This window comes from Malaclemys terrapin, chromosome 14 (assembly GCF_027887155.1).
Source record: "Malaclemys terrapin pileata isolate rMalTer1 chromosome 14, rMalTer1.hap1, whole genome shotgun sequence".
Classification (NCBI taxonomy): domain Eukaryota; kingdom Metazoa; phylum Chordata; order Testudines; family Emydidae; genus Malaclemys; species Malaclemys terrapin.
In genome coordinates, this window is record NC_071518.1 from 6,311,209 (window position 1) to 6,332,406 (window position 21,198).

At 46.4% G+C, this 21,198-nt stretch overlaps 1 protein-coding gene across 4 annotated transcripts in view; it reads left to right on the top strand.

The window, feature by feature from the left end:
- Window positions 1-21,198, top strand: part of KIAA0513 (KIAA0513 ortholog) — an 82,353-nt gene that overhangs the window by 18,293 nt on the left and 42,862 nt on the right. The window contains exon 1 of one of the 4 annotated variants that reach the window (XM_054048804.1): window positions 9,079-9,133. The exons of the other annotated variants lie outside the window; for them this stretch is intronic. The gene's annotated coding sequence lies outside the window, so the exon portion shown is untranslated. Of the gene's footprint in view, window positions 1-9,078; window positions 9,134-21,198 lie in introns of those variants that run through there. 4 annotated transcript variants of the gene reach the window in all.

Here is a 21,198-nt window from a genome sequence, read left to right on the forward strand (position 1 = left end):
TGTGCACGTCCCCTCTTCATGGTGTGGGGAAAGTAATCAAAGTCTTCTGCCCACTGATGTTCCACAGTGGCTTGTCTGATGTGTGTAGGCCTTGTTTTGTTGGGCAGAAGATGACATCTCTTGTCATGAACTAGTATTTCACACTTGGTAATGCTTCTCTCCTGACTGGGGGTTGCGTGGGGCGGAGGGATGGGGGTGTGTGTTCCAGTTTCATATCAAACACTTTTATAGTTTCAAAGCAAACACTGAAATATTACCTTATAACATAGGATACAGCTATTGTAAGTGAGGTAATGCATGCAGCAATTTACAAGCATTTCATAAAGTCTAAACATTAAACACATTCTTATAAACCTAACATCTATTTTAACAATGTTAACACATGGGGAGCCAGACTGCTTTCTACCTGAGCATTTGTCAGGGCCTTGGCGTAAGCTGGCACCGGGTCTGCCAGCGTCACGATCCTATCCCAAGCTTTCTCGTTGGTTACATTCTCTTCCCCCTTCCCACCTTGCTGTCATGTCTTTCATTCAAGTTGAAGCATCTGATTCCATTAGCAAATGGAACAGCTTCTGGGAGAGGTAACTAATGTGTTAGTGCAAGGAAGAGAAAGAAGAGCAGCTTTCATGTTTCTTCTGTCTTTAATTATTGCCACAGACTTTCAAGGTGTGCTTAATTCTTAGCACTGAGATGCATCTTTCCAACTCAGTTAGCCAGGGCAGTTGTTTTTGTGTTGTGGGAATGGTTGCTGTTGACTTGGATGAAGGCAGTCTACAGATTCTGCATGTTGCAAATAGAGAGGAAGGTAATGTTGATGTACAAAAAGGCAACCTAGATAAAGGAATTGGTGTGATCTGATTTACAATGTAAATGCAACATGTGATGAGTGTCTTAAATTTGGCAGCTGATTAAAATCCATGAGTACATTATTGTGTTAGACGACATCTAAGCAAGTTTGCGTATGTGAACCAAAATGTGTTATGAATGGGATTAGCCATTTTCCACTTGTTTAGTATAACTTTTGCACTCTGCAGATTGTGTGGAGGCTGATGGTAAATGTAACGCTTTCATCCTAACTTGATTAAGGCTGATGAGTCACTTGCTGATCTTTTCATGCATGCTGTACAACAGCTGTTCATAATAGAGAAAAACCTTTGGGAATGGGGAAAGTTCTCCTTTGTAAGGCAGTTAATATTACAAGAATACAAGTGCTTGAATAAATATGCGCACTCTCTAGCCTTCTATATGTCATTCCTTGTGTGTGTGTGTAACTTTTCTTTGCAAAGACTGGAGGTGGTTTTGCATAGTTGACTATCTAGCATGAGCCCAGGGATGCTGGAACAACTTGTATAGTGGGAGTGCTGAGAGCCAATGAATCAAACTGTAAACCCTGGATGTGATGGAAACCACTTCAAGCTTGGGGATGCGGTAGCACCTCTAGTTCCAGCACTGATCCATGAGCCTGGTTTTCAAACAGCTAAGGTGCACACAATGCATACTCAATAGCTAACTAGTGTGTGCAATTACACATCAATCTGGTAGTTGTGCGCACAGATGATAGCAATCTGGGAGCAGAGGTCCCAGGGTAGAAGAGAGAAAATCTTGGAAGGGCTGTGAATCCCAGGGAGAGAGGAATTTGCTATGATAAAAGGAAGAACAAGTAGGAGTACATTTAAGAAAAGGGAAATTTGCAGACTATCAAGAAGAGCTTCCTTGGTGGTGAGATCTATTAGTTTGTGGGCTGACCTCCCATCAGATGTGATGGAAGCTCCATTGCTTGGCACATTTAAAAATTATTCCAGACTCTGGTCAAAACATACAGTAGAGAAGAATGTTGCACTGACAGAAAGATGCACTAGGTGGGATCTAATGTATTATTTCGTTCTGCATATCCTAATTCAAAAATAAACTCCATGTGCCACGCATACGGGCATAATGTGGGTGAGGAGCATGGTAGTGGCAGAAAGATGCTAGCCATTTCCCCAAGCACTGTGCATACAATATGACTCTGTTCACAAATGCTAGTAGTGTACTATCAGCAGTTTGCTGCTTGCAGTCTTCACTACTTCCCTACCACCCAATTAGAGAGTCTTTCTGGGAACGGCAGGTACCAAAACACCTTTTGTATTACTCTTGCCGTCCACGTATCACATCATTCCCATTTCAAACCCCATGAACCCGCGGTGCAATACACCGTAGTAGGCTGGCTAGAGAATGCCACTGACTGTCATGCGTGGCAACATTTCTGTAACACCTTCTTCCAAGAATCTGAGAGCTTTAGCAATTTTAATTAATGCCTCCACAAATCCCTATGGTACAGGGAAGTGCTGTTACCCCACTTAAAGGATGTCAAACCAGTGATAGAAGGAATCTAAGCTACGGGACTTTCCTAAGGCCTCACAGTGAGTCTGTGTAAACAGGGACATTTGGTGAGAGAGATGCCAGCTTAATTCCACGGACATGCTTTGGATTAGGAGAGTTTTCTGAAGGGATATGGTGGAGCAATGGCATATCTTGATTTTTTTTTTTTTGAGTGCCCCTCCTGAGTGGCAGTGAAATCACATTGTAACACACTATTGCAGTGGGTGTTTATGTATGTTTGCATATAGCCTGGGAGATGATAAATTGGCATCTGGAATACCACCGGGATGGGCACATGAGAGACAAGTGGATCTGATGATTGCTTTCCAATGTGCAGTCAGGGCTTGTCGTCTCCAGTTGGTTTTACTCCATAAATGTTTTGTTTCCTTTAAAACTCTCCATGAAGTGGAATACGTAGAAAGATGAACACGTTTCCTTTCTCTTTTACTTCTAAAAAAGTCTCCTGGATTTCAGGGTGAGTATAATTTGGTGCTTAACTTGATGCTGTCACTTTTCAAAATTAGATATTGAGCAGTCAGTTAATGAACCCAAGTTCAGAGCCAAGGGTCCTGCAGTGATGCAGCAGCCAGCATGTGCAGGTTCTCAGCATGATGTTTGGATGCCGTGGGTGTGTTCAGCCCTGTGCAGATTGCAGATTTGGAGCTGCCCAGGGTCCTGGCCACTTAAGGGTTAAGAACTCTGCTAAAAACAAACCACACCTGCAAACAACTGGTTTCAGAACTCGAGCAGCTCCACTTTGGTCTAACTAGGCTTTCTCTTTGGAGAAGTGCTGGGGTCACCCAGGGCAACATGGGCCTCTCCAGCTAAGGCCCATTTTTCATCCTTTATTGAAGCACTCAGTAGAGCACTGTCAAGCTGGGTGAAATATTGAGCAGAGGGGGGTATGGATTTTACAAAATCCAGCGGTGCAGACTCATGGGTATTTTGCCCTCTTGTATCGCTTGCAGTTCGTTGCAACAGGCGTTTGTGTCACATCTTTCACGTGGAAATCATGATGTTTCATGGGGCAGGCTGTGTCCTGAAGCCTAGCTCCCCTTGCAGTCAGGCAGTGTAATATGCTTCTCATTCTGCTAAGGGGCATGAGACATAAATTAGCAGTGCTTTGGGTAACTTTTATGGAAGAGGTCCTGTGCAAATCCCCTGCTAGCTGCCTCCTGTGCAACTGAAGTGCTTTTGGCTCTTCCAATTGCTCTTAATCAGTTCCTCCTCTTTCTTTCCCTCCCTGTGTTCTCGAACCAGCATTGGAAAATGTGAACTTGACCATTGAAGGCAGACTTGGATCATGCCTATTCTTGGAGCTCTTCCTTGCTGTCATTGTACAAAAAAAGTAGGTTGCTTATTGAGTCTGACAGACTAACCCAACCCCCAGAATCTTCATTATAGGCAACAGAATGAAGTGTAAAAAAAAATATACACACAAATCTGTTTGAATGCTAAGGACTCTATTGTTCTGCTGTCAAAAGCATAATTGTGGCAGAGGGGGACTTTCCTGTCTTCTACTCCTTATGTATTAATTGTGAACACACAGAAAACCAAACTAAATTAACCACCGTATTGTTGGCCCTGGAAACTGGAGCCTTCGGTGAACCCCCAAAAATGTGCACGCAGCCGATAGCAGCAGTGCAAGCTTCCTCGTGCAGTGTACTGTGACGTGCCTCAACCTTGTGCATGGGATAACCAGCTCTAACAATGATGATGTCTCCAGGCCCATGCAAACGGTTGTTCTCTTTGAGTTGCGAGTGAAGGTGCCCGCTGGTGGTGGTGACGTGAGAGATTTGCCCATTTGGGAAATGAATTTAGATCACTAACTTATTTCACAAAGTCCTCCGGCCGGCCATTGAATGGCAAAGGATCTCTAGTTATTACTAACACAGGCTGTATTTGAATGAGTCACCTAGAGGGGATCAGCTCCATCACTTAGCTCATTACCAATCCCATTTGGAGGGCTCTTCAGCTCCTAGATGATTGAGTTGGAAGGGCCTTCTATGGTCATCCAGTTGTGCCCCATTCCATGGAGTAGGCTCAAATGCTGCTGTAATCCCACCAGGACTCATTAGGACGGTGTCATAATTGCTTGAGTTTAGGAAAGGCTTGTCTTTCTCTGCTCAATGGGCCTGGTTGTGATGTCTTCATAGATTGTCTTGCACCTAATTGAAAAGGACTTTCACTGCAGAATTGCACCTTGCCGCTGGTGACCTCATCAGATCTCCTACACTAAGCCTGATCAGGCTGGACGGGTATTTGGATGGGAGACTCGGAAGTGGAGCTGGTTCATTCTCTAGGTGTTACTTTTCTCACGGAGCTCTTATGCCTGGGCGGCGGCGGCTGCTGCTGCTGTTTTGAAGGAGTCATCAAAGCCAAAGTCCTATATGCTTGTGGAAGCTGAAGTCCCCAGGGTCCTTTTTGGCAAGAACCGGAGGGTTATCCCCAGTGCCCTTGACCAAATTCCAACGTGGGTAACTACTGCCAATCTACATTCTCCCTATGGTTTCAACCAAAGTACCCTTCATTTCCAGCCTGAAACACTCATGTAGTGTTCCTGTGCGCTGTGAACCTGCTGTAATGTTCTACCGCAGAAGTGGCTGCAAGGGATTCCTGTGTGTATAGTTCAGTAACTGTGGACTGCATTTTCTTTGCATGGGGCAGCCTATTTAATAGCAGGAAAGTAAATGATCCTCTTATGGAAATAAGACAACGAAGATGAGGCATCTTTGCAAGACGCTGCAAAGGGCCTGAGGGGCACTCTTCCTGGGACATTGTTTAGCAGGAAGGATGGACAAGTTGTAACAAGCCTGGAATAAAAAATACATCTTGTTTTTATCTGAAGATATCGGCCCATGTTGTTCCTTCCAAGGACTTCTATTATGAAATTAATGTTCCTTCCATTGTCTAGTTCCTTTTGGCACGTCCAGCAGTGCAGTAGGATTGAAATATTAGCTGTGCTGTCTAACAGAATCACATCTTCGTTTCTGCTATCTGGCCTGGTTTGGGATTTTTCTCTTTTGCTGCGAGCCTACTTCAGAGTTTGGGGAGGAGGCGGGGGAAGAAAACGTAACCAGAAATAATCTCCCACGTGCCCCAGTGAGTTTAAAGCTGCCGGGGCTGTCAGATGTTGAGTAATCTTCTGGATTCAAAGACACCATGGATTAGCGAATGGCGGGTAAGTCTGTTTTGTTTTCCATGCAGTTGTTTTCAAGGTAAGGCTTAACGTGAGAAGGAATTGGGAGGGGAACTTCTGACTGCAAATATATTTCTGTAACTCACCATGGAATCTCTTCTATCTCTGTACTAATAACCAAGCTTGATACACAGCAGAGATGGACAGCTCACGTTCCTTAGCTGTTCCTACAGATATGCATGGGACATTAGGTTGACTGGGCTGTTGGCTCTTTATTTCCTTTTTGGAAGAAACTAATGATTTTAGGGATGAAATGTCAAAGTTGGGGGTGGGGGGAATGATTGAAATACCCTTTGTTGAAATAAATACCATTGTTCCTTCTGCTCCTGTCTGGTGGCTCTGCAGGATCATGGAGAGAGAACACAGATGGATTGTTGTGTGCACTGATACAGTGCCATGAACGTGAATAGCAGTTCACAGAGCAAATAAGACATGGGGCCAGACTCTGATCTGCTTGACTCTGGTGCAAATCTGGAGTCACTCGATTGAAGTTGCTGTGGATTTACAACAGCAGAACTGAGATTAAACTGGGATCTGCTATTTGTGCATCAGAGATCTTACAATGAAAGTTAAGACCTGAAAACAGGCGATACCAGACAAAAGTGGGCTGTAGGAAGAGGGTGGAAAGGGATGGAACTAAGCTAAGGTATGGTGGCATAGCCTTGTTATATAAAAGCTTTGGGTCTGGATAATTTTTTAAAACGTTCTTTGCAGTGGACATGTTAATTATGATGATTTTAATCAATGGAAAGTAGTAAATTACTTGACACATTTGGTTTTCTGCTTGAAACGACTGGCCACGTTCACATGCGTGATATTTCTTTTTAAAAATGCATCTTAAGATGGAAAAATATGCATCTCTGGATCAGTAACTTCAAGCCCCACGCCGCACCATGCACAGCAGCGAGGTGCCTTTTAAAAACATGAATTAGAGAGGGGTGTCTGAGCCCTCAGAACAGAGGTTCTGTGTCTCTGAGTTGGATGCACAGGATTACTGAAAAGTACTGCAAAGCCTTATAGAGGATCGCGTTTGCTGTGATGTGGGGTTGGGTGGCAGAGAGAGGCCGTCCATCCCGAGAGTGATGCTGATTGGAGTGCTGAATGCCCTCTGCCTCAAGGACGAGGCTTTGGCGGAGGGTGTATTAAACAGGGCTGTGGCCTTCTCAAGCGCTTCCATGACAGCTGCCGCCTTGTTTGACACCGGGAGCCACCACAGCTGAAAGCAGGAGTGTCTACGTGGGTCAGATACAGAAAGGCGGACGTGTAAGGCTCCCTAACAAGTGGCTTACATACATCACTGTGCATGTAAGATCCCAGGCTTGCTACCGAGTCATCTCTCCCTCCTCGAGGCTAAGCTCTGGGACAGGGGTTCTCAAACTGGGGGTCGGGACTCCCTCAGGGGGTCGCAACGTTATTACATGGGGGGGTCGCGAGCTGTCCATCTCCACCCCAAACCCCGCTTTGCCTCCAGCATTTATAATGGTGTTAAATTAAAAACACTTTTAAATATATTGATAAGGGGGGGGCGCACTCAGAGACTTGCTATGTGAAAGGGGTCACCAGGACAAAAGTTGGAGAGCCACTGCTCTGGGACAGCTGACAGCAGCCGTCCTGAGCAGGTTGCTAAGGGAGCAATGCGCTTAAAGCACAACTGGTTGCTGCGGATCTGTAGGACATTCTTCTTTTTAAGGAAATCTAACTTGACCAACAGGGCCGAGGCGTGTCTTCCCCGGTGATTTTGATCAAATGTATTTACAGCTTATGAGTAATTCTCCCACCGGATCCCTTGTTTGAGTGGCCAATCAGATGGCCTTTTGATCTGGCATTCAGCAATGTCCTCTCCAGTGCCTGTGAGATGGGGGTTGGGAGTTGTGCCGCCTTCTCTCCCGACTTCAAGAATTTTACCCTAGAAGGAGGAGGTACAAATGTCCCAGCTGCTCCCGTGTTGGACTCACCTGGCAGCTCGGGTGGAGGAGCACGTGCTGTTATCAGTCTCTGTCTGCTCTGGGAGAAGAATGGTACCACTTTACACACAGTCACAGCTAGCCTGATTTTACTCCCAATGAGGACAGGGCTCGAGACGGCTCTCGAAGTGCAAGGGCGGAACTCGTTAGTGCTACGTGATTCGCTGCCCTTGATTGGACAGTGTTTGTGTCGCCCTCTAGTGACTGCAGCTCTAATTAGTACAAGGGTCCTAATCCTGTGGCGAGAAAAGAGGTTCTGCCTTGTAACAGGAGCAGGTGGTAGAGTGGGGCTTTTGCCGAGATCTGTGAAGTCAGTTCAGTAGCCATGTTTATTGCTCGCTAGTGACCACAAAACTCTTAGTAGCTGCTGTATTGTTCTGTGGGAATAGAGAGCAAAGAATACCAATAGAAAGAGACGGAAGATGCTAGAATAAAAAATGGAAGTGAAGGGGCTAGCTATTGTATTGGAGCAAACTGGTGCTTCATCAATAAAGCCTCCCTGATATCCTGCTCCTTTATCAATACAATACAGCAGGCTCCTAGATGCTGCAGTGTTGCTGCTGTCAGATGCAGGGTTTGCACCGTTGCAGAGATCTCAGCCTTCTCCTTTCTAGAACCCTTTTCCCACTGAGTGGGGTAGGAAGGGCAGAGTGGTCGCATACCCCTGTTGTGGAGCTTATCTGCACCGGTTGTTTCTAGAGCGGGCTGGGAAGAGCGGTGATTTTTCAAAGTAAAAACTGTCAACGTTCCCAACTTTGGATGAACCTTTTCTGCCTCTTTCAAGGCTCCCACCCTCTCACTTGCTCTTTTGAATCCACATTTCCACCTCCACCCCCCACATAGAGGTGCAAGGGCCAAACGCTCCATCCGCTAACCTCTCACTTGAGTGCTTTGCGGAGGATGGTGAGGTGGGCTCCTGGCTTGTTCGTGATGCACAATTCACATAGCCCCTTGCTGGGTCGGGGAGGAGAATGCTTTCAGACCCCTTGACGTCTAGGGTGACCAGACAGCAAGTGTGAAAAATCGGGACGGGGTGGGGCGTAATAGGAGTCTATTTAAGAAAAAGACCCAAAATTCAGGACTGTCCCTATAAAATCGGGACATCTGGTCACCCTATTGATGTCCCACCATTTATTGCTCTGATGCTCTGTGGAATTAAAATGTCAAAGCCTTTTGGTAGCTCTGGGACGTGCTCCTCGCTGTCTGCTCCGAAAATGGCATTATAAATAAAAGTCCCTCGGCGTTTGACCTTTAAGTGAAAGAGAGAAATGATTAGCTGAGTCAGTGACTATGTTGTGTGCGAATTGCTATTTGGAACTCGGGGTGGGGAAACTGACAAGAGCCTATTGTGATCAACAGGGTGCGTGTGGGTGTGCACGCGTGTGGCTGATTTGGAGACGGATGCACGAGGATTCACACACACACACGCAGCTCTGGTGGCTGCTGGATGTTGCTTGCTGAATTGCTTTGCGCACTGCGCTGAGCATCTGCCCCTTGCTGTTGGATTGTTCTCTCCTCCCCTCTCAACAACTGCCTAGAGTTGGACGTTTCTCCCTCTCTCCTCTTCTTCATTTTCCTGGCACAGATCACCAGGCAAGTGGCAAAGCAGGTAATTTATGACCCGCGGTAGTTACAGTAATTGCACTGCTTTTGAACGAGATCACCAGAGAGCTGGAGATATTTATTTTAACTTTGCTAAACTTAAAGATGCATGAAATTCTTTATTCATAGTGGAACTATCTGTCTGGTTTAGGGGTTGGCATGCTGTCCATCAGTACAGCATCTAAGCCCAGCATGCAAGACGGTGCCCTATAAGTATATTGCTTCGATTCTCAGACTCCTGAGTGGAAGAGGTAAACCGCTGCCGATTCTGACCAGTGTAGCTTGGTTAGTTTTGCAGAGAGGCAATGCCCTTGCTTTGTGTTTTGTTCTCTTTGAGGTTTGCTGTTGGGGAGTTTAGTTGCAATGTTGTCTGGAGTGTCCTGTGCTTGGGAACAGAAACCCACTGATGTGAACCCTGTCAAAATTACACAATGTTTCTGCCCCCCCCACCACACACACACCTTCCTTCCTCTTTGAGCTGACATGCAATGAGTGCTGGGCAGGCATGGGGAGAGGAGATGAGAGGGGTGTATGTTTGAGGGGCGGAGGTGGATTAGGTGCATATGAGCTCCTGAGAAAGGAATTGCAGCTTCTTCAGTGGAACACCATGGATAATCTTGCTTGTTCCCCATTCCCCTTGCTCCTGTGAAGTCAGATAAGACCCTCTCTGAGCTCTGATAACCTGCCACTGAACAAGCAGAACAGCATAGGGAACAAAGGCGCTTTGACAGGTAAAATCTAGGTGAGGTGAAAAGGAAGGGAAATGACTGAGTGCCAAAGCAGGGAACCTGGCGTGTGGGGGACAGCCTGGAACTGGAGAGATCTCGGTTTTTGCCTGAGAAGCGCAGCTTTTGCAGAGCGGTCTGAATTATTTGGGTCAGGGTGTGTGCGTGAGATTTTTCTCTGTTCTCTTTCCACTGGGGATCCCCCTTGCAAAACATCCTTGTCCCTTTAAAATCTTCTCATTGCACTAATGCAGTGGGTTGCAGATGGTTGGATTGCATTCGCTTCAGAGCCCATTGGTGCAGTGTGGAGCAATCCGTTTTATAGCTTCTCTCCCTGGCTGAGAGGTACCTTTTGTGCACGGACAGGCCGCCTGCTGGCGTGGGAAACTCATGATCTGAAATCTTATCCCGAGGCGTTGGCAGTATTGTGCTTCAGTGACAGGTTTCCAGCTTTGCTGATCAGCTTCTTGGAGTAATATCCCAGTAACTCAATAAAAGGCTGGAGGCAGCAGTTCAAATTAGTCAGTGCCTGAGCTTATTTCTGAGAGCTCTAGTGCGTGAAAAGCTTGTTAAAAATATTTTCATTTAAGGGGTTGCAGCTATGAAAGTAGCTGGATCATCAAATGGCTTAGCAAGGTCAATCTGGGCTCCTGTCTGTCTTCTCCTCTTCTCCCCCCCCCCCAAAAAAGAAAAAAGGGAACTCTCAGATATCTGGCTTAGTCTAATATCTCCTCTGGATGCTGAAAAATATGTCCTGCTGGATGGAATTAAAGGGAAAACTTTCAGTGCAGTGGAAAAGGTGGTCTAAATGGTGCTCTTGAAGAGCCCTTCCCTTTAAGAGATGTTTAATTTGTTTTTTTTTTTAAATATAATAAAATAAGAAGCTGGCATCTGATATAATGGAAATGATGCAGTTGGGATGCACAAGAAAAGCAAGAGACTTCCAGAATTGCAAGATAGCTCTCTTCTTTAAAAAATCAAATCAGCTTTAATATTCAAGGTTGAATTATCCATCTCTTTAAAAGAAAAGAAGTGGACTGGGTCACCCTTAAAAAGAAAATGAGTAGAACTTAGTTGACCGTGAACAGTAATTGATCTACCTGTGCCTCAGTTTCCCCATCTGTGAAATGGGGATCATGATACTGACCTTCTTTGTAAAGTGCTTTGAGACCTACTCATGGAAAGTGCTAGATAAGAGCTAAGAATTCTTACGGCTATTGCCACTTTCCCTTTTACATTCCTGTACTTCCCAGGCCTGTGAAATATCAAAATAGCATCTTCCTGCAGACATACTAGCACAGTTATGAAATAGTGACAGGTTCTGTAATTTTTAAATGTTGTTTTGAAAAATTGTGTTTTGTATGTATATTATATTATGTAGGTACATTTTTTGCGAATACAGACTAACACAGCTGATACTCTGAAACCTGTCATTTATTTAAACAGTTGCTTTCAGGTTCAGTTCAGCCCCAGAGTTTTGGGGGAAGGGTTTTTATAAAACCTTCATAATTTATTTATTTTTTTAAACTCCAAAGGAAGCGATTTTTTTTTTTTTAAGTCAGTAAATGATCTCTGTGGTGTCTGCAACCCAAGCATTGCAGCCGTATGTTGGTAGTGGGAAATAGACCAAAAAACAAACCGGAATTGATTGAATTTCTATTTTATTGTCCAAGAGAGAGCAAGCGTCAGCAAACAGCATTAATAGTGTCAAGTAAATTAGTGTATGAAGCCTTCCAGTTTTAATGATTTAGAGGCTGTTGGTGACATACACAAGGTTATTGGTGCGTTGGGCCAAATTCTGTGTGCTTACACCAGTATAAACCTGCAGGAGCCAATGGAGTTATTCCAGATTTACACTGGTGTACAAGCAGAATTTGGTCCCCAGTGTTTAGCCTGACCACATCCCTTAAACATTTCCCTTTCTAGCTTCGATGGGGATACAGCTCATCACTGCAGAAAGACTAAATATGTGTCTTTTTAATGGATACCAGGGCCTGCGACTGACTGACTGATGGTTGATTTCCTTTCCAATTCAGAGTGTTACTTGTCAGAAGTAAATGATGGCAGGTCATTGACATAATTGGCTCTTGTCTCTCAGTGTCTCAGGCTCTGTTTGTTTGTTCCTCCCTTTACCTCCCTTGCAATGAGGGTGTGCTGCAGGAAAGGAAGAGGGGGTTGATGGGATGCAGGAGGAATGAGGCAGGGTCGTTCTGACGCAGCTGGGGAGATGTTAAACTCACTTTGCAGCAACTGTTTAGGCTGTCTCTGGTCTGCGGAGACTATATTGGCATAGCTATGCTGGCATAAGCCCATAGAGGAGATGGTCTACAATGGAGGAAGGGGCTTTTCTATCTCTGTAGAAACACCACCTCTCCAGACGACTGTGGCTACATCCCTGGAAGCATTTTTCCATTGACACAGCTGCGTCTGCACTGGGGGTTAGGTCGGCATAACTATGCCAGTCAGGGGTGTGGCGTTTTCACATCCCTGACCAACGTAGCTTTGTTGACCGAACCCTTCCGTGTAGACCAGGCCGTAGCTTCTGACAGGGTCCCTCTTCCTGCTGTCATTGGGCTTTGCTGGGAGGTGAATGGTTGGACTTGGGGACACTGTGAGTCAAACAGGAGGCTACAGGAGTGTTCGGTATGAGCAGAACTGTTTCTCAAACAATTAAAATGTGTGTTTGGTAGATTTGGAATGAAGATTTGATTATGTGGGGGCAGGGGGAGTGCATGTGGAGAAAGGAATTCAGTTTGTCTCTCGGATTTATTCACAGATGGTGCTAATGAGAGCAACAGTGACAGGAAAGGTTGGGTCTCCTGGAGATGATCTACCCATTTGGGGAAGTCGCACAGGGGACCTTTTAGGCCATGTCTACACTACAGCGGCACATTTCTGGCTGCCACAGCATGGATGCTGCTATGTCGATGGAAGGGTTTTTTCCGTTAATGTAGTTTTAATCCGTCTCTCCGAGAGGCAGTAGCTAGATTAACAGAATGGTGCTTCCGTTGACCTAGTCGTGTCTAAACCATGGGGTTAATTGACCTAACTACGGTGCTCGGGGAGAGAGGTAGCTAGGTCTAATCTGGTTTTTAAATGTAGACCAAGGTTTAAATGGATTGTGAAGCTTTGATGTCCCTCTCTTCTGGCTTTGCCTGCATGTCAGCATCACGCATAAAGACAGGCTTTTCCTCACAGAGTTAGACGATATTGTTACTAGAGGGTCGCACGCTTTGTTGCTTCCATTGGCTGGGCCCATTGCACACACCTGGGGCTCCTTGCATCCCTCTCTTCCTCACCCTCCCCTGAAGCTCCCTGGACACCACCCTCCCATCCTCCTCTGTCAGGGACTCCCAGCAACCCCCTACCTTCTTCCTCTTGTGAGGGGCTCAGTGCGCCTTCTCCCCTGTATAGCAGGATCTCTGGGTACCCCATCCCGCTCTTTCCCACCATGGAGCGAGCTCTGTGTCCCCCATGTCCTTCCCCCCCAATACCATTGTCTCCCACTGAACCTCCATGCCAAGAGCTCTGTGTGTCCCCTTATTCCGCCTTCTCACCCCTCGGGCCTCCTGTTTCCTTCTTCCCTACCATGGCAAAGGTTCTGCATCCCCCTCCCCCATACCTTTGTCCCCCATTTCCCCACTGCATCAGGGCTCTGTCTCCCTTCCCCTACCATTCTTCTTTCTTTTCTCCGTCTGGCAGGTAAGTCATCCAGGGTGTCAACATGTTAAACTGTGTCCTGGGCAGAGCGGAGATGGGAGGTGTGCCAGGCTGGAATGGCGCCATCAACCGGTTCTTTGATCTGTAGACGGTTACGGACTTGGTTGAAACTACAGAGCCTGCTAACCGGATGCCAGTTTTTCCCCGTGGACACCTAGAACGTTCCCTGGAATTTTGGAATGGATCGGGTGCAGAGCTCCGTTCAAAAGTTGTCACGTTACAGGCAGGGAAATGCCACCAGGCGTAAGCCCTCCATTTATTCAGCCCTTTATTCTATGGGTACGTCCATGCTGCAGCTGCGTCGCAGCAGGGCGGACACTTCCTACAATGACAGGAAGGATTTTTCCGTCGTCGTAGGTAATCGGTTTTCCAAGAAGCGGTAACTAGGTCGACAGAAGGAGTCCATTGACCCAGCCATTTCTATGCCAGGGCTTAGGTCGATCTAACTGTGGTGCTCAGAGTGTGAAATTTTTCACACCCCCGAGCGACTTAGCTAGATCGACCTACATTTTAGGTACAGAATCAGGTCTTAAACTGTTTGTGTTCTCTCTCGCCTGATCTGGCCGCGCGTCCTGTGACATCGTGATCCCTTCCAGAGGGACTTGCTCTGATTCTAGGATTCGGACATCGCTGCCGGGTCCAGTAGGAGGGGAAGGTATGTTGCAAGGGAGAAAGCTGGCCTGAGCTGATCATTGTAACGGGCAACAAGAGTACGGAAAATCAGTGGCACAGCATGGAGGGGATTTTGTTCAACTGGGTGGGTTTTTCTGTCCTTTCTGTGGTGATCTGTCTACTTGCCACAGTGCCTGGGTTGTAGGATAATATTTAATAAGTATATTGCATTCTCATCCCCGCCCTCCCATGAAGCAAGTAAATGTCACCATTTTGCAATTTGGAAACTGAGGCACGGGGAGGTGAAGCATCAGTGGCAGAGCTGGTGGTAGAACCCAGGAGGTCCTGGCTGCTAGTCTCATGCTTTTAGTCTATTTAGACTATGTTTTTTAATACCGGGGACCGGCTCACTGCCTTCCTAATCTGTGTCAGGGAGATCTCAGGGACCGGCGCCGGGGCGTTGAGAAACACTGCACTAGCCCACGCTGCCCCTGCCTGTGCTTAGACACATCACTCCAGTCAGTGCTTAAAACTCTGGCAACAGAATGATTCAAAAGTCTGCCAGGGGCTGAATAGGCTCGGCCTAATGATGCACTGTTTTCTTTGTTTGCACGTCTATCACAATTGCTTGCACGGTTGCAGGAATTGCCGTCGTGAGGGCATACGCGTTTTTGCATGCGCCCGATGCTGAAAATATTGGTATCCCTGCATATTGAGCATCGGCTTGCTATCCACTGTGAACTAGAGAAGCTAACGTTTCTCTTCTCGTAGACGCACAGGGAGGGGCGCTGCAGATCCCGGAAGGAATATTTGCTCGCCAGGAGATTGCCAGCTGGGGTTGGGGAGAACATGGGTGCAAGCTGCTATTGTGTCTGTTTTGTACGTGCAAAGAAAGCAGCGAAAGGTTGTTTCATTTTAATTACAGCTTTTAATAGCCTCTGACTTCAGGGCTGGAACTTGGTCTCCATGGAGCTCGCAGATGTGAGTGTGGGTTCCAATGTCATAATTATGCAAATTGCACCAGCACAGAAGGGATGACTCAAGGTTATAATTCCAGTGATAATAAGTGACACTGGTGGGCGGGGTCGAGTGGCCTTTTAAACAAACGCAGATGGGGAGCAAAAGCAGCTGTGGAAATCGCAGATGCTAATTGCGATGAGACGGGAGCTGTTTTCTCTCTGGTCGGATGCTGAGGCCTCGCTGTAGTGGGGCTTGACAATTCTGCAGCTGGGCCGCGTTAATCTGCCCGCTAATCTTTCGCAGGCTCCCTGTGTCGCAACTACCTGTAGCGCAGTGTGTGTTTCATGTTCAGGGCAATGAAGCAGCCAGTGCCCTGCTCTGCTCTCTGTATTTCCATTGTAGTGCTAGAGCTCTTCAGAATAATATACCCTGAGCTCCTGCAGCGTCTTTATGTGAGGATCGCAAAATGCTGTGCTAAGCTATACTGACTCTCCTGCGAGGTACATAGGTGTTGACTTGCATCTTCAAAAGCAATCCGTGAAGCAGAGAGAGTTAGGGTTAGTGCACGCCAGCCTTGACTTGGGCACAAGGGTCAAGGCTGTGCACGGACCATAATTTCTCTTGAATATTTGGGGCTTTATCCCCATTTTACAGACAGCTAAAATGCAGCACAGAGATTAAGGGATTTGTCCCAAAGTTGCAGAACGAGTTGTTGGCAGAGCTGGGAACGGAACCCAGGAGTCCTGACTCTCTCCACCTTAGCATCGCATACATTAGTGGGCTTTACAAAATTCAGGGCTTCACAAAGGGACTTCCGCTGTCACTGGTGCATATTAACAAGGATCTGCTGTTTGCTTTGACTCCGTATCCAACAGGGACCTGAAGAAATTCAGAGCGGGGAGAAACGTCCAGAGATGAATTGCTAAGAAAGCACCACCTGCAAGTTGCTGAGAGGTGCAGACTGCTCTCTGTGGCCCCACTGGCTGCGAGGAGGGTCTCACACCTGATGTTATCTTCTGCTTTCAGATGCCTGGGTTGGCTGTGTGTGCTGCTAGGCCTAAACCCTCTGACCCAGTTCTAGAGAGGCTTAATCCATTTACCTGCAGGGAAAAAACCTCCTCAATTTCATTCGTTCTTAAATCTGCCTTATGCAAAGGGCCAGCGTGAGGCCTGTTCACCATTTAAGACTGTGGCTGTCAATGATAAGTGGTGCATTGGCCTGATGCTCACTGTGCGCAAGCCAAGTATGAAGGCTCTTGTTGAGGGTGAAGGTCATGTCGGTAATTGTTTTATTTCCTTACTCTCAGAACCTTGCAACGGGTGTTAGTCTTCCCAGGAGACCCACTTCTCTGCTGCCAACATTTGTTATGCAGGATTTCCTTTGGCTTTCTCATGTGTTACCTGATGTCTGTGATCTGTGTGACCTTGGCAGGGTGACTCGGTTTCCTCTCTGTGCAGTCGAAACAGTTCAGCCATGGATGCTAAACCCAGTTATCTCTAGTTGGGCTAAAGCACATCCTTTTTTAAGGTTGTGTGTCCTGTCCTACGCGGATCAGACCAAGCTGCTGTAACCCAATCGAGCTATAACTATGTTGAACACCCCCTTGTTAAACTCCTTTTTTTTTGATGTACGGAGACTGATTTATTGGCCTTGTCCTTTCACTTTTTAAAAATGGATTGTGCTGTTTTTGTAGATGAGTTTCTAAGCTGCACTGTCTTCCATTCGGGGGGAAAAGGATAATTAAAAGCAACTTAATCGTCTGATTGCTAGCATTACCTTGGCATCTGCATCACTTTCCTCTCTAATCCTGCTCCTCTGATGGTTTTGCAACCAGTGTTTTTAAATCTTGGTTTCTTTGTTTTCCTGCTGGGCTAGTGAATAAGCTTGTCATTGTTCAGTTCCCTTTTCTCTTTAGTTATAACATTAAAGTTGGTTCTGTACTTCCTGAATGACTCAGTCTTCATTTGGGGTACTGGGCTGTGCCCTGCTCATTTGCATGTCCAGGCCCAGAATTCTCCTCCTGCTCAGTTACAATCCGTAAGGTTTTGGGGTGGGTAATTCCTTCTGGGTTAGCTGTGGGAGTGGAAGTGTCTGACCTCAAAGGCCGTGTCAGAAAAGGCCATGTCTACGTCGGAAAAATGTGTGCTGAGCCTGGAAATCCCAAGTCACCGTCATCCCCCAGCCCATCCAAAATGAAACCTACAAAATTACCTCCTGGTCTCTTGCTCTGATTTAAGCGCTATGCTCTTTGAACCCATCCACTGGCTCACTCCCTTTGCCTGCCACTCCGTAGTGCTGACTTACTTCCTTCAAGGATCTGCACAGCTCTGCCTGGGTTGCATCTCAGATCTGCTTTCTCATCGCATCCCCCTCCCGCCCCAGCAATGATACCAGCCTCAAGGCTGCCTTTGTTTCCTTCCCCGCTCTCTCCTCTGTGCATCCATGCATTGAACCACTAGCCACAGGAAGTCATTCCAACTCCAGCGTGCCTGCCTCCACCCTGTCCTCTGTCAAATCCTCCTAGACCGACTCTCCTCTCTAATGTGGCCCACACTGCCCTAACCCTTCATCAGTCAAATGTAATGTTCTATCTTAACCCCTTCTTCTGGGTCACCCAGTACATCCGACCTTCTCCATGTCTGTTAGACTCTACGTCGCCGGGGGCAAAGCCTGTTGCTGTTTGTATAGCTGGACCCCCAGTTGTGGAGCAAGACCCCATTGTGTTAGGCGCTGTACAAAGAAACCTATCTTTGTATCTCTTGGTACCAACTCCAGCATCAGGCACTTGGCAAACATTGTGCATTTGAGAGCTGACGACACTTTAATCTCAGGAAATTTACAGGGTTATTGCAACACCTATATTTATGCCATCACTGCCACGTATTACACTGTACTGCACGTCCCTGAGCTGCGGTGTTGGATCAGCAAAAGTCTTATTACGAGTTGCTGCTGAGAGAGCTGGGGTATATTTCATCTCATGCTTGATTAGGAAATCCACAGATGGCGGCAGCTTTTCTTCATTCTTAGATGCAATTTCCTCTCCAGCAGTGTATCAGCAGATAAATGGATGCAGTCAGATCTAGCATTGGGCTTTCGGAAATTTCATCATCGCTAAAGAGCTGTCAGGTGTTCTTCTAGCTTTCTGTGCTCTCAGCGACCAAGATTTATTCGCTAAACTCTGATCTTAACGTTCTTATGCTGGCAAAGCAATTGATTAGTAGCGTAGGCCTTGTTAGAACGGATATAAAAGCTCCCACCTGTATCCAATTCTGGATGATATGTTTGAATAAAACAAGTTTTACAGGGGCATGGGGTGAAATTCTATGGCCTGTGATATAGAGGAGGTCAGACTAGATGATTTAATGGTTCTTTCTGGTTTTAAACTCTACGAATCTATGAAATCGGAGTCTCCTTCCTGGTCTGTCTTCACTTGGATTCTTTTCAAGCACTCTCTGCTCCCAAAGCCTGCCTTTCAGCGTAACTCAAAGCTGTTCTTCTCAGATGGTTTTATTGCAATATCCCCTCTCTAGATTTTACTAGTTTCTAAAGGGAGCAGATTCTCCTCTGGCCATTTTGTTTTCTGCCTGCAGATGGGAGACAGCCAGAAGTTTTAAATGCGTGGTGGCTCAGAGCAGTAGAGGTTTTAATGTTAGTTCCCGTTAGGGAGGGGAATGGTACTACCTGAATTAAACAGCTTGATGCCCTTTTAGATGGAGACGGATCTTTGGTATCAGATGTTGGGATGAAATTTGGTTCACGTCCCAGGGTTCATGTGCTGTTCTTTGTCCCAGCTGTTTTTGTCTTTAAAATGGGTGTGTGTGTGTGTGGGGGGGGGAATTGTATAGTACACTGGAATTAGCACCGCTGTTGCAATCTTGGCAGAGGGGTCACTGGTGGTGGAGATTGAACTACCCGCTTACCTTAGCGATGGTCCTTCCAGGGGATGGGGGAGGCCCACTATCCTGTGGGGAAGATGGCACTGCATCTGCCTGCCCAGTAGCTATGCTGGGAAAAGTAGAATCCACAGAAGGCGACCCTGCACCTTCTTCTCTCCCTTACACTGGCCTAGCAGCTAGTGTGCTCCGTTGGCCCTGTTGCAGGAGCCAGGTGTGATCTTGCTCCCCAGGTGTGTTTTAGCCCTAGAGAACACGAGGGCCTGGTTGCTAGTCACTGATTCACATGTGGACTGGAACCTGAACTGGGGCTCATTGGGGGAGGGAGTGGAGAAACAGCACACTGGACAGCTCCAGTGGCTTGCTTTTCACTGGCACCCTGGACGTGGGGGTGTCTGAGATGACCCTTAAAGACGGGCAGGCTACATCTGCGGTTAGCTGGGCACATACAGGTCGAGCTAACTTATCCCGCTTGGTTTAAAAGGCCACCAGCTGGTCAGACTGAGCCTGATTGATGCAAATAGGCCATTCCCAAACCTTAAGGCTGGCATCAGTGTGTTTAAAAATACATCGTTCCCCTTGGAATGTTTTTAAGCAGTCTGGCATTCCCTGGGAGCATTGCGCCAAGGCAGGAGTACCAGGGAGTGCAGTTGTCTAGCAAATGAACACAACCAGTCTCTTTCCATTGTCCAAGCTGAGAGGGGCAAAAAGATAAACAGCGCCAACAATAAAAAGTCATTCCCCTTCCCTTTTTTCTACTGTTTTGATAATTGGGGTGATATTTAACGTAGCAAAGGCTTTTTTTTTTTTTTTTTTTTTTTAATGCGATTAAGACAGTGAGGGTCCCTTTTAAACTAGAAACGGGTGAATGTCAACACTGCATCTTTACTGTTAACTTTCGTTTATATAGTAAGGGGTTAAAGATGTAACTTCCATTAGCCCACTCAGAACAGCGGTTAGGTCAGGCCCACCATGCACTGCTGCGTTGCAAAGTCATCAACCTGAATCTGAAAGCACTTGGAAAAGATTCCCATTTCCTTTCCCCTTCAGGGTACTCTAATAATAAAGCAGACTGTTTTAGAATGTCAGCTGGGATTACAAAATCCTCTTATGTGGTGAAACCCACAGGCCCAAGGCAGCTGAATTTACAGTCGGCTCCAGCCAACTCTTTCTCTGCTGCTGCTATTTCACTCTTGGGTTTTCAATGGGAAGAAGCTGATTAGCGTATGTATTCCAACTTTTCTCCCCCTCTGAGGAGGCAGATGTACTCCTGGGTCTTCACTTGCTACCCAAGCAGGTTTGCAGCCAGCTATATGTACCACTGACCTTGTTCGGCTAGTTGAATGGTGTAATTTTTTGTTTAGAAAGCGGCCCTGAAATTGCAGTACCTATTTCATAATCCTGTAAATGAATCAATTGGGGAAGTCCCTTTCCATTTCAGTTCACTACTGAACTCAGAATGGGAATCATAATCCAGTTGAAAAGAGCCATGTGCCTCTGAATCCACAGGCTTTGCTGTTCCTAGCTGTATTTTGGAAGTTGTGGAACATGTCTGATTTGATCTAAATTTGCCCATGTAATTATTGATGAAGGAGGGAGGGAGGGAAATATACCCTAAAGTTAGGAGCAGGGAAATGGAAGACAAGACTCTTGACTTCAATTCCTGGCTCTGTGACTGACTTTCTGTGCTTCAGCGAAGCAAATTCCTTCACTTTTCTTTGCCTCTGTTTTCATCTGTGGAGCTGGTGTGATTTCCTGCTTTATGCGGGTGCTAAGGTTTAATTCATGTTTGCAAAGTCCTTCAAGATCCTATAATGAAAGTGCTGAGCAGTGCTTGGAAGGGACCTTTCCCAAGTGTTTGGGCTGGTCCGTTTTTTCAAAACATGATCTAGGTTCAAACTCAGAGCAGCTAGAAATATAGAAAAACTTCTTTTTGTTGCTTAATGAAATTTTATTAAAGAATAGTATAATTAGATACCCAGCGAGCGATTACAAATCTTTATTGGCTTTCTGGGGTGGGTACCTTTCTGAACCTGCTCACAGAGACGGCAAGCCTTCTAGAATAGAAATTCACCCCCTCCTCCAAAAGTTGGTTTTTCTTAATGCCCAGTTTTAACAGTGTTCAGCTCAAACCTTCTTTCCCGGCTTGATTGCTCCTGTA